The sequence below is a fragment of the Macrobrachium nipponense genome, chromosome 7 (assembly GCF_015104395.2).
Source record: "Macrobrachium nipponense isolate FS-2020 chromosome 7, ASM1510439v2, whole genome shotgun sequence".
Taxonomy (NCBI): Eukaryota; Metazoa; Arthropoda; class Malacostraca; order Decapoda; family Palaemonidae; genus Macrobrachium; species Macrobrachium nipponense.
This window is the reverse complement of record NC_061109.1, coordinates 27,703,181-27,715,040: the sequence shown is the minus strand read 5'-3', so window position 1 is coordinate 27,715,040 and position 11,860 is coordinate 27,703,181. Positions and strand designations below refer to the sequence as shown.

General features: G+C 36.5%; 1 protein-coding gene across 5 annotated transcripts in view; it reads right to left on the bottom strand.

The window, feature by feature from the left end:
* Positions 1 to 11,860, bottom strand: part of LOC135217790 (potassium voltage-gated channel protein Shaker-like) — a 693,892-nt gene that overhangs the window by 521,976 nt on the left and 160,056 nt on the right. The gene's annotated exons all lie outside the window — the stretch shown is intronic.

Below are 11,860 nucleotides of genomic sequence, written 5' to 3'. Positions count from 1 at the left end.
GGAGGAGTCAAGTCATAGGCAAGAAGTTCGAGGAAAAAAAGAGCCTTACTTACTTCAGACTTCCAAATACCTTAGAGATTATCACGAGCAACGGCAAAATTCCCCGAAGTGCCGTAGCAGGGTGGATAAGCAAACCTGACTGAGATAAGAGAAGAGGTTGCCAAAAAAAATCTTCCTTTCTAAAGGCCATACTTCTGATCCGAAAGAAGTTAGTTTCAAATGTTAGAGAGAGAGAGAGAGAGAGAGAGAGAGGACGAGGAGGAGAGGAGAGGACAGAGAGAACGAGAGAGAGAAGAGAGAGAGAGAGAGAGAGAGAGAGAGAGAGATTTCGTTTAACATCATACATTTAAATAGAAGATTTTGGAGCCTGCACTAAGTAACCGTATAAAAAATAATTGTGACAAGAGTTAAAAGCAAACAATCAAAGCAAAGTTACTTATATCCATTATATGAATAAAAAACAATAACAAGGTAATGTTTGGTTAATTCCAACAAAAATATAGTTTTCTTTTTAATAGCATTCCGTTTCAAATTATCCCTGTTGTGATATTGTCTAAATTTTTAAAAATGCATCACTGAAGAGAGGTCTGTTAAAGGAATTCAAGTCATCTCCGAATGATTCAAGTAATGCCTTGGAATTATCATCACTCACTTTATTAAAATTGAACATCTTTTATTACTTACATGTACTTATGCCAGTAAAAAAATATTACTTACTAAAGGATAAAATATGACCACACGTCTACACACACAGCACAAAGACCTCTATATAATTCCCACAGCAGCTCCTTCGCCTAACGTTATTTCATTAGAAGATTATGGTTCTGAATTCATATTTCAATTCATAATAATTTAATCTTCAATTTGCAAATCAATCTCAATTGGTCAATACAAAAGTATAAAAATGGTATTACTTTAAAAACATCGGCAGCATGTTTGGATTTTCTTTCTTCAATATGTATTTATAAAAAAAATCATAAGATTTAGCAATTAGTTAAACAAATATTAGATTTACGAGTTGAGTACCCACCCGAGAAGAAAGCTGTTTAACCATAAAAAAAGGGAGTTGGCACTTCTTTCCTGATACCCAATGTACAGCAAGGCAAGGTCCTTAAGAGAACTTACGTAATTATTCAAATCAATAACCTTTAAGTTATCACTTACATATCCCTCAAACAGGATCATGAACGATTGCTTCCAAGCTAGTGATCACTATGTAGAATCTATACTCTAGCCAAAGCATTTCTAACGGCGCTGAATACAGGAATTCTCTGTCGTAATGAGACCCTTGTTGTACAACCCAGCCTACATCCACGCGAGTCTCATCGGTGCCCGAGAACTCACTCTTGTTGCTAAGGAGGATAACAAAGCTTTTGACGCGACACGTCACAGGGTACAACTCTCGTTCATAATGGCGGTCTGGATCTTTTACGAAATTCGGAAAAGATGTATTACTTCATCTTAAGTTTTGTATACCTTTTTATAGTTAATTAGCCTTATTGCTGCACGGGCTCTTGCTTACTATTTTAACAAGTTTTGTAAAGTGGAGCAACGATTCCTAAGATTTCCTTACTTGTGCAAGAATCAAGTCTCTTGTTGAGTGTGTACGAACACACCACACACACACACGTAAAATAAAACTTCATTATCTTAAAAATACCACATTTCTTATCGATAAGAAATAAAACAAAAAATGAACAATTAATTCTAAAACATTAAAAAGATACTTATATTCAATGTGCATCATCCAAATTTTAGAATGAAAATGCTTAGAAAACATAAAAGACGGGAGACAACAAAGCGAAATATTTTCAAAACATCAAATAATTAAAGTGCCTCATTATTTATGTAAGCCTAAGTTTACGGAATTTTAATCAACAGAGACGAGAAAAACTACAACTAACGATAGGTATATCACCAATTCCAAATCAATGAATATTTTTTGACATAAAAATGTAACTTTAACATTTTTTGTACCTTTAGTCTACAAAAGACGATAAAACCAAACAAAACACACTTTATCCGTTGAAAACAACAGAAAATTTAACAACGCTGAAGACAGAGAACAAGCAAATAAAGCGACCGAAAACAGAGAGAGATGACGCTACTCGAATTTGTTGGGGGAAGGTAAAAGCTCCATCCTCATGGAAGCGATTAGCTTCAAGGAAAGGCTTCATTAATGATGGGGAACCCAAATTGTCCTTGGTCACGATAGAGACCAGATTCAGTGTTAGTTATTAGCCTCTCCATTTCCTTACAACTAAAGAGGTCTACAAAATGTTTTAGTATCCACACTATTTACTTTGTCGCTCACACATAAATTATATATATATATATATATATATATATATATATATATATATATATATATATATATATATATATATATATATATATATATATATATATTATATAAATTTTATCTGTAGCGGCATGAACGTGAAATACGTTCAATTACCTTCATCATATAATTTTACCGACTTTCCACCAAAAAAGAAAAGATGCTTAGAAAGCTTTGCTTATCTCCGTTTGCATGCCTCTATACGTCGTGATTCCACGAATTTCCGAAGTTAGACTGGAGCGTTAAACGGTTAAATATACTATTCTAAATTATCCACTAGAATCTTTTAAACTCTTGATCTTTTATGTTCTTAAAACGATGGCCTTACATAAGTTTTGTTTACATTTTTTATTGTACAATTAGTCTGCATTTCCCCTTTTTGCTACGTGTCTCAACCAACAATACTCTATTAAAATCAATTTGTCTGTCAGCTTTATAGTGCAAATATACTCTTAAGTTGTTCATTCAAAGAGCTTTTATTTTAAGTAGGGTAATACAATTAATGCAAGAACATCCGTTACATTTATGTAATATGTATATATATGTGTGTGTACGTGTAATATGTATGTAATATACATATATTATATATGCATGCATGGAGGTGCTCCATCCGATACTTTTTTCTTCGTGGGCCAATCGTAAAAGGAGTCCTAATATCAAATGACGATGATGAGAATGTACATCCAATAACGAAGTCGCAATGCCGAGATCTCTCGCATGACCCACTTTCGACTTCCCGCCTACTCGTTGTGCACAGCCTTTTGGGCCCCTCCCCTCTCTCCTCTCTCCCCCCTCCCCGTAAAGCTCCATTTTAGTGCCAGTCATAAAGACACCCAATCCTAAGGACTTTTCTCTTTCTCTGTCTCTCTCTTTTCCCTTCGTTTTGGCCTCCGGTCCCTTAAAAATCCTGTACTTCAATCCTGAGTCTCCTAAATAAATGTTATTCCTCTTATTACAGTCTCTCGGTCATTTTATCCCCCTTTGCAGTTGTACAAAGGTACTGGCACCGTGCCATGGCGGTGGGATAACGCTTCACTTGTTTTGAAACGGGGAGAGAGAGAGAGAGAGAGAGAGAGAGAGAGAGAGAGAGAGAGAGAGAGAGAGAGAGAGAGAGAGAGAGAGAGAATAATCAGAAAAGACAAAATTTGCATGATCGACAGCTTGAGACTTCATCTCAAAAGCAACACGCAAGCCATAATCATAGCCATAACAATTTGGATGACGTTACGACCAATGCTCAGAGCTCTATTAAAATAACCCCTTCCGCTAATCAATGGCCAAAGGTGAATTACTACAGCTGCAAAAGCTCCTCAAGATCACAGTAGTGGGGATAATAGAAAACACTTATTGAGATACATGAAAAGGCTCCGGCTGAAGCTTTCAAGTTATTAAGAATGGTCGTAGTAAAGAAATAACGAGGCGTATCAACAATAACAAAATGCAGATTAAAAGGACTTAATCACGAAGGAGGCTTCGTTAACCAGTTTCTAAGCCTTCATAATTTCGAAGTTGATTATAAGTAAGGAGGGTGCGCTCAAAATGGACCTAACATTCGAGATATTGGTAAAAATTTCATATAAGCAGAATATATTTTTACATTTTCTATGAGAGAGAGAGAGAGAGAGAGAGAGAGAGAGAGAGAGAGAGAGAGAGAGAATGATACTCAAATGACATTATAATGCCACGAATATATAACAAAGGTTCGATAAATATTTAACTTATGTTAGAATACGTAATTCTTTGTAGACAGTAGTAAAAAAACCAATTGAACCCAAAAATTAATCGATCAACAAATAATCAAAATACTGAAATACCCATCAGTGAAGCGCATAATAATTAAAATAGAATAAAAAAAAAACAAGAGAAAAACTACGGTAAATATATAACACCCATTTAATAAAATGCTTCAAGTACGAAGGTTTACATGCTAGGCCATTAGAGACAGGGAGACTGACTTGTCTGTCACTCGCCGTCCATTAAAGCATCAATCTTTTTTCTGTGGTAAAAAGAAGATATTTATTTTTCAAAGTTTCCGAAAAAGGGGTTCATTTCTGTACGCTATCATTCATTTCCGGTTTCCTGTCTCTCTCTGCCATTATGATTCACCTATAAACAATAACTGTATTAAGCGGAAAATCATATAGCTTGTAACATTGTTAACAGCAAAACACTATGATAATGAATGACAAACTTTTAATGTCCGACACCGAACTACCAAAGCTATCGACACTTCACAAAAACAAAAATAATACAAATAAAAAGCATAATCGAAGGCGCTCTCATTTATAAATCTGACAAAATTAAGAATGAGACACCAATTATCAAAATCGATGAATGAATCTACTTTTACTATCATAATGTCAATATTTGATGACATTCCTTGCTATCAAAATCATCATCTAATGAAGGAAGAGAAATATACCATAAGGTTACTTTTTTTCGCCTATCAGTTACCTTCTATCTAGTAAACAAATTGTCTTTTCTTTCCCATATACAGTGACAAGTGACAGCAAATTAACTTGAGTCGACAGCACTACTTGCAATATGAAAAGGAAATTAGAACTGCCAACTCGATATCTCTTTCTTGTTGATGTCCAAAGAATGAGATGAAGGCCTAACCCAAAGTAGTAATAGACCTACTCCATGAATGGAAGGTTGTAGAGTTTACAGAAAAGCGGCTTGGCAGGGAAAGAAAAAACCATTTCGCTGAATCACGTAATGCAAGGATAGATGCCATATTTGGTAAACAATGAGGGAGGTGGTGGTTACTTGGTTTGCCAAGATGCCTGAGAAAGAAGAGCCTTTTTCAGCTCACAGGGCATATACAGTACAGAAAACAAGTTTATACATAGAGAAACTTGTCATTTTCTGCAGAGAAAACGCATTTCAAAATAAAGTGGGAGCAAGGTCACTCTGGCTGCGTATATGTCACTGACCCAATCTATTAAAAACTAGACTGACGAAGGAATATCCCATTCTAGTACTCCGAACGATTTTAAGCGACTGGTGGTACAAAATAACTAGTTCTAAATCGGCGGTTAAATCTATATTACATACTTGGTAATTACATATATCTTTTAACAAATCAATTATCACAACTGACAACTCTAACGGAGTTAAAGGTATTTTGGGATTAGCTCTTTTGGGCTTAAACCACTCCGGGTGAGGTCAATATTTAACTTTGGCGATGCCAAAGCATTTAGGATTCACTGTTTCAATGATATTCCCAGCTCTTTAAGTAACGAATAGTTTACCTAAAATATTCTTCCGCTAAAGGAGAAGGACAGAGTAAGTTGACCACCCAATATATTGGTCACGGTTGAATGCCTGATAGTGAATAGAGGGCAATCACTCAGGATCCTTAGAGTCGTGCAGAGATGATGACAAAACGGCAATCACTTGGGAATGTAGCTCTCCTGTGCATCTTGCCATGACGGAGCCACGCTGGCGATCTGAACGTCATTTCAAGGATTTGAGAAAATTAACGTTGAACCAAATTTTGGGAAGGATTTCGGCTCTTACATTTATATTTTTTAACTTTCTGAAAGTACTGAACCACTAAATATTTTCAAGAGGCTACGTTCGAACACAAGATCCAGTTTAGCAAATTTTCTTCGTGAAGATTTGTCTTATTAGTATTCATAATTATAAGTCTTATGTGCACTGGTTTTACCAGTAAATCATGCGTACTTGAACTGCTGAGAGAGGAGTTAGCTGTAGAATAAGGGCAAACGAACCATGAAAGCAAGTTATTTCTCCGTGTAGACAGGAGTAGAAAAAGTACGAATCAGCATAATTTGTTGATTATTTTACTGGTAAAAGACCAGATGTTTTAGGTAGGAACCAACAGCAAAATAGTTTATTTCTATGCAAGAATATAAAAATGCTATTATCTGAAAATAGACTGGTAAAATAATGCTCAACAGATTTCAGAAAGGCAAGCGTAAAAATATCAGATTCCTTTTCTATATCAAAAATGAGTTTGACAGCCAGAATTTACATGAAAATTTCAGTTATATACTCTTTTAAAGAAAGACGTAACATTTTTACTTGTCAAAGGGTCAATCTTTAACTGCCATTTTGGCAGTTTCTTCCCGTTTACTTGTAGCCGTTTCCAAATTTTCATTGTTTGTTCTGTGCATTATTTCGATTTTGAGTAGCACAATTTTCTGGTGATAAATCCATGTGAGAAATCTTGATGACAAAACGGCTGGCTGGAAAGGTTACAAACAGGGGCGGATATCCGAAGGTAAATATATACGAGAGGGGGGGAAAAGCCTTCATTCTATATGGTTCATAAATAACTTATACTTCTGCCCATTTATTGTCTCCATCTAAATCATCGTTATGGGCAACATCGGCATATAAAGGTTACTACAGTCATTACATGAAAAGAGAGATTTCTTTCCATTCAGATATTAAACAACTTGTATTTCTGTCTCCTTTGGGGCACTGACTTCCATCTACCTAGATTATCTTTACTGTCAAGATATACGGGTTACTGTGGCTATCAAATAAAAGTAAAAGCGTAGTAATAACACCATTAAGGAATTGGGTAGAGAACGAGCAATTCCATCGTCCACTGTAGAGTTCAATGGCTGCTTCAGCGATGGATGTTTGTTCCGGTACCGTTCCGGACGAAATCCGTTGTAGGTTATTATGCATTCCTAGTGTTGCATGCAATAAACGCATGTGGACGCACGCAAGGACCTGCCGTACTCATGACATGTTACCAATACTATCAGCTACATTCACTCTCAGAATGCAGTCATTTTGTTATAGGAGAACTCGACGTTATCATCATTAAGAGCGCACTGGTCAGATCACCATCGCCATAACCTTTCATCAACAATCAATACCATTACCGGTCTGGAATGATTCCACAAAAGCCTAAGATATCGACGGTTCACCCATCATGTCTAAATGATCATCACTGGCAGAATTAAATGTTCCTTTTAAGACAATCCAGATTCTTCCTTTGCTTTCATATGCCATCCAGGATACACCATGATTTCTTTACGAATCTGAGCAGAATGTACAGATGTGGGCGACAAATGACCTTTCCATTGCTTCTGGCTTGGAAGGTAAACTTTGGAATCTGGAACCGATGAACCTCTGCCAGCAGTAGGGGGTTTCTTTTCCCATCCGCTTTTATATTTGTCAAGAAATAGGAAATCAAGAAGACAATACGAAAGATTCTGTCACTTCATTAGTGCCATGTTGTTGTTGATCCAGGCGAGCGTAGTGGAGTAGCAGTATGCTATGGTGACGTGACCCAGAAACGTACACTGGTAATAAGAAGGCACACAACATACACACACACACATAAGTATATATAGTATATATATAAATATACACATATACATACATACATAGATACATACATACCCACACTCACACACACACACACACACACATATATATATATATATATATATATATATATATATATATATATATATATATATATATATATATATATATCACACACACATGGACAAAGAACGATCGATACCTATCCAAACAGCAAGAAAGAAAAAATAATGCAAAACTATTGTTCCCTTAACTTCCGAGTATCTTGCGTGTACTTAGTCCAGTAAAAAGCAACCAGAGCCTCCCAAAACCAACTTACAGCAAGTTTCAGAACATCGGTGACATTTCTACTCTCACTCTTTTCCATACTTCTCTTTCTCTCCCTCACACTCACTTTGACAGTAATTGTTTATCAGCCGGGCTATGCGACAGCTAATCACTCTGCATGCCCGTCAAGCACTCTCTCTCTCTCTCTCTCTCTCTCAAGCCGCTGGGAATAAGACACCTTACACAAATTAGTGAAAATCCTTGAATGTTAGCCTGTTAGCCTATGTTCAAGTAAATGAAATTGGAAACTGACTGTTAACGCACACACATGCATGAAATATACTGCCCTGAATAGCACTGCAGGAATAAATGGGACTCAAAAGAATAATAAATAAATAAAAAATAAAATAAGACACACATAGTTATTGGAAGGTCTTTCTGGTTTTTTAACATCTCCGATGCTACCCAGTGATAAAACCAGACATTAAAGTAGCTTCTTTACTTGACTGAAGGGACAAAGATAAGACCACATAACTATATTGGAAACTAAGCTAGAGATGGCACACGTAAATATCACGCTCTAAAATGTACTACAGTTCTTTAAACAGAAGATATGTGGCAATAAAGAATAATACCGTACCTCATTACATTTTCCGCAGCTAGGGTTATGCTTTCGCAGAACACAGCTCAATAACATTTACACTGTTACAGGAAAAATGATCGTATTCATCCGAAATAAATTTCATACTCTCAATCTTGCGGATATCTGTTTCTCTTAATCTTGTTTGCGATTTATACACATTTTTCATACATATATATATATATATATATTAATATATATAAATATATATATATATGATATATATATATATATATATATATATATATATATATAAAATTTCAGCTCCTCTTTTTGTCTATCACTGTCATAATATTCATTTCCAATCGGGCAAGGTACAAGAAGCTCTTGAAAACCTCCATAATAATCCGAGGATGATGAGAATGCAGAGTCCTAAAGCTTATCGAAGGGACCATCAAATTGCAATAACAATTTAAAGCAAATTCAAGTCTGGAGGGATGTCGTGCGCTATTCCACTTATGCTCATTTTAATAGCAAGGACCAACACATATAGAGAGAGAGAGGGCCCGGTTGAGTTCACTGCGACAATGGACCCCCCTCATTTGAATACGGCAGGGAGTCCCACCGAGATTCTTTTGTAAGGGCTATTTCAAATATTTATGGCCCATCGTGTTTATACTGATTGCCCCAGAGAACGACATTCGTAAGGAGAATACAGCTTGCAGTGATTAGCTTACTGCGAATACATCATGAATTTCATAAGCAATGGCATCCACTTAGGATATTTGTCGGAGCAGATGGTGTTGCCAGTCATAAATGTGTAGGGTGTGTGTCTGATGTGAGAGGGACGACGTCGTTTCCCTGAAGTATCCAGTCTACCATTCACCACAGATGTTCCCTCGTAATGTAAAGACAATATTGGTACGAGGAAAAGTCTGCAATGAAGTGGTGGTGGGAAAATATAATAAGTACATAGAAATTCAGTAAAGAACATTTTGCAGTCCTAACTAGCCTATGTTTAAAACATACATTTACAAGTTACAGGTCTATGAATATAATTATAAGCTTATAGTTGATGTATATAGTACGTAGAAGGAAAAATCAAAACGACAAAGGAAACTGCAAGAATTTCATTTGAACACTCGTATTTGTGCTATTGCTATGTGGTAACACCAGACTGACATCGGTTCGCTTCTTCTACGCCTTATTGATTTTGAACATCTTATTTCCTTACGCGCGCGCGCACACACGCACACACAGATACATACATACATATATATATATATAATATATATATATATATATATATATATATATATATATATATATATATATGCCACACACACGTGTGTGTGTGTGTGTACAGATTGTTTATCTTAAATAGCAAACGCTTATTTTTTGTACGTCGTTACGCCCTTATATATCAGGGGTGGGGGCTGCCGAACGCTTACAGACTCACCACATAATCATCATATAGAAAGGAACACTGATGACCAACGTCCTCCGGGCAATAAACTAGTAAGAGGCCCTCGTACATCTGACGATAAGGAGTTGAGGTCTGTGCGAGTTCTGGATTAAATATCTGTATTACATGAAAAACACAAAACCACATGGGTTCTCTTTGTCCAAAGGTCTCCCTCTACATGGAACGTTGTGCACAAACGGCTGGTCTCAAGCTATTCTCAAAACTCGTATTTTCTAGTTCACAATTCAATGAATAAATCAAAATAAGGCTAATTCAACTTTAAAACTAAAATCCCGTGTTGGGTCATTCTCCAAGTAACTATTTCCAATTAAATGGAAACAAAAATTAACCTTGTGGGTCGAAGAGACCCAGCAAATCTTTTACTTCTTCCCAACTTAAGTCCAATGAAGGGAAACAAAGATGGAAATTAATTTCAGACGAAAAACTTGTTAGGTCTCAAGTGTCATCTCCAAATTTCCAACCTCTCCTTCCCATTACACATCTGTGGCTGTGTGGAGTCCACTACCATTGCTCGTATGAAACATGTCAATCCCAGGCCTTTCTTCTTTTATACAGAAACAGGAATTCATTAAGAAGTTCCTAGTCACAAGCACAAATAAAACAGTGAAAGTCTGGTAGTATGTATATTTGGTGGTCATAATTCCTTTGAAAAACACGTCGGTGACAAATTACGTAAAAGCAAATAAATGGAAGTAAATAACAAGAGCTCACTGTACCAAGCACATTCCCTTAAGAGGAATAACAACCTCATGGCACTGAGCGGTGATTCGCGGTAGGAGCATTATTAATGTAAAAGGCCGGCATATTTGGTTGCATCATCACCTTCAGGCACGTCCTTTACTGCATTTTCCTTTACTGCATTTCACTTGAAATGAGATCTCTCCAACCTCTACACTCCTTCCCTCTCTCTGCCTGAATTCTCACTGTAGTAGGCTCCTCTCTCATTCTGATCAAATGTCAAAATCATCTCAATCTCAAAAGTGATTTAGTTTGCCATCATACCACTTGAAAAGTCTTTGGACCTTCACACAAATTTCCTTTGTTCATGGTGAACGAGTGATGGTATAAATAACGTATCGATGTTAACTGAAATGCCAGTTTCCTACAGAGAATTCTTATGTAGAATCGTAGATGATGTTTAATCTAAGGCCAGAGAAAACGATATAAATATTTAGCATTGCTCTGAAATACGTGCAAAATCCAATCCATCTAGTAAAATGTCTTAAACGCAAACACACACCGTTGCCACCTCACTCCGCATAGATTTTATACAGAAATCAGTTTCCAATCTTTTCGTTTTACATCAGTATATTTTTCTGAAAATATTTTTGTAAAAGACTACGAGATTCATAAGACTGCAGAAAATGGTATCAGTAAATACTCACCCCTATCTTGCAAGCATCCCCTCGTTTATTGTACAGTTGACCCTTAATCCTTTCTTACATTTCCTTCTAAGATTCCATAGACTACTCAAGTCTCATCTCTATCATTTGCGCACACACGGCTACCTTTCTTGCTGCACCTATTCTGTGACTGGCCTCTTCTCTCCATCTACTATCGCCTGATGCAAGTATTCGGGCATGCTTAACCACATTTTCCATCATCTTGGTCACCATTTACTCTTAACTTTTTCTTCTTCCTAATACTCAGGAATTCTCACTGGCCTCTGCCGTTTCTCTTCACTTCCCCAACCAACAAGGCGTCATCTGCAAACATCAGTCATTCCACACTCCAGTCATCTAATCCCTTCCTCTGACTTCTTGCTTTACTCCATTCAGAAAGACATTCAAAAGCCACATAAACAGAGCACAAAGTTGTCCAAGTCTCTTCTTACACCAAACCAGTTGCCCTCCCAGCTACAGTTCTAACCTAA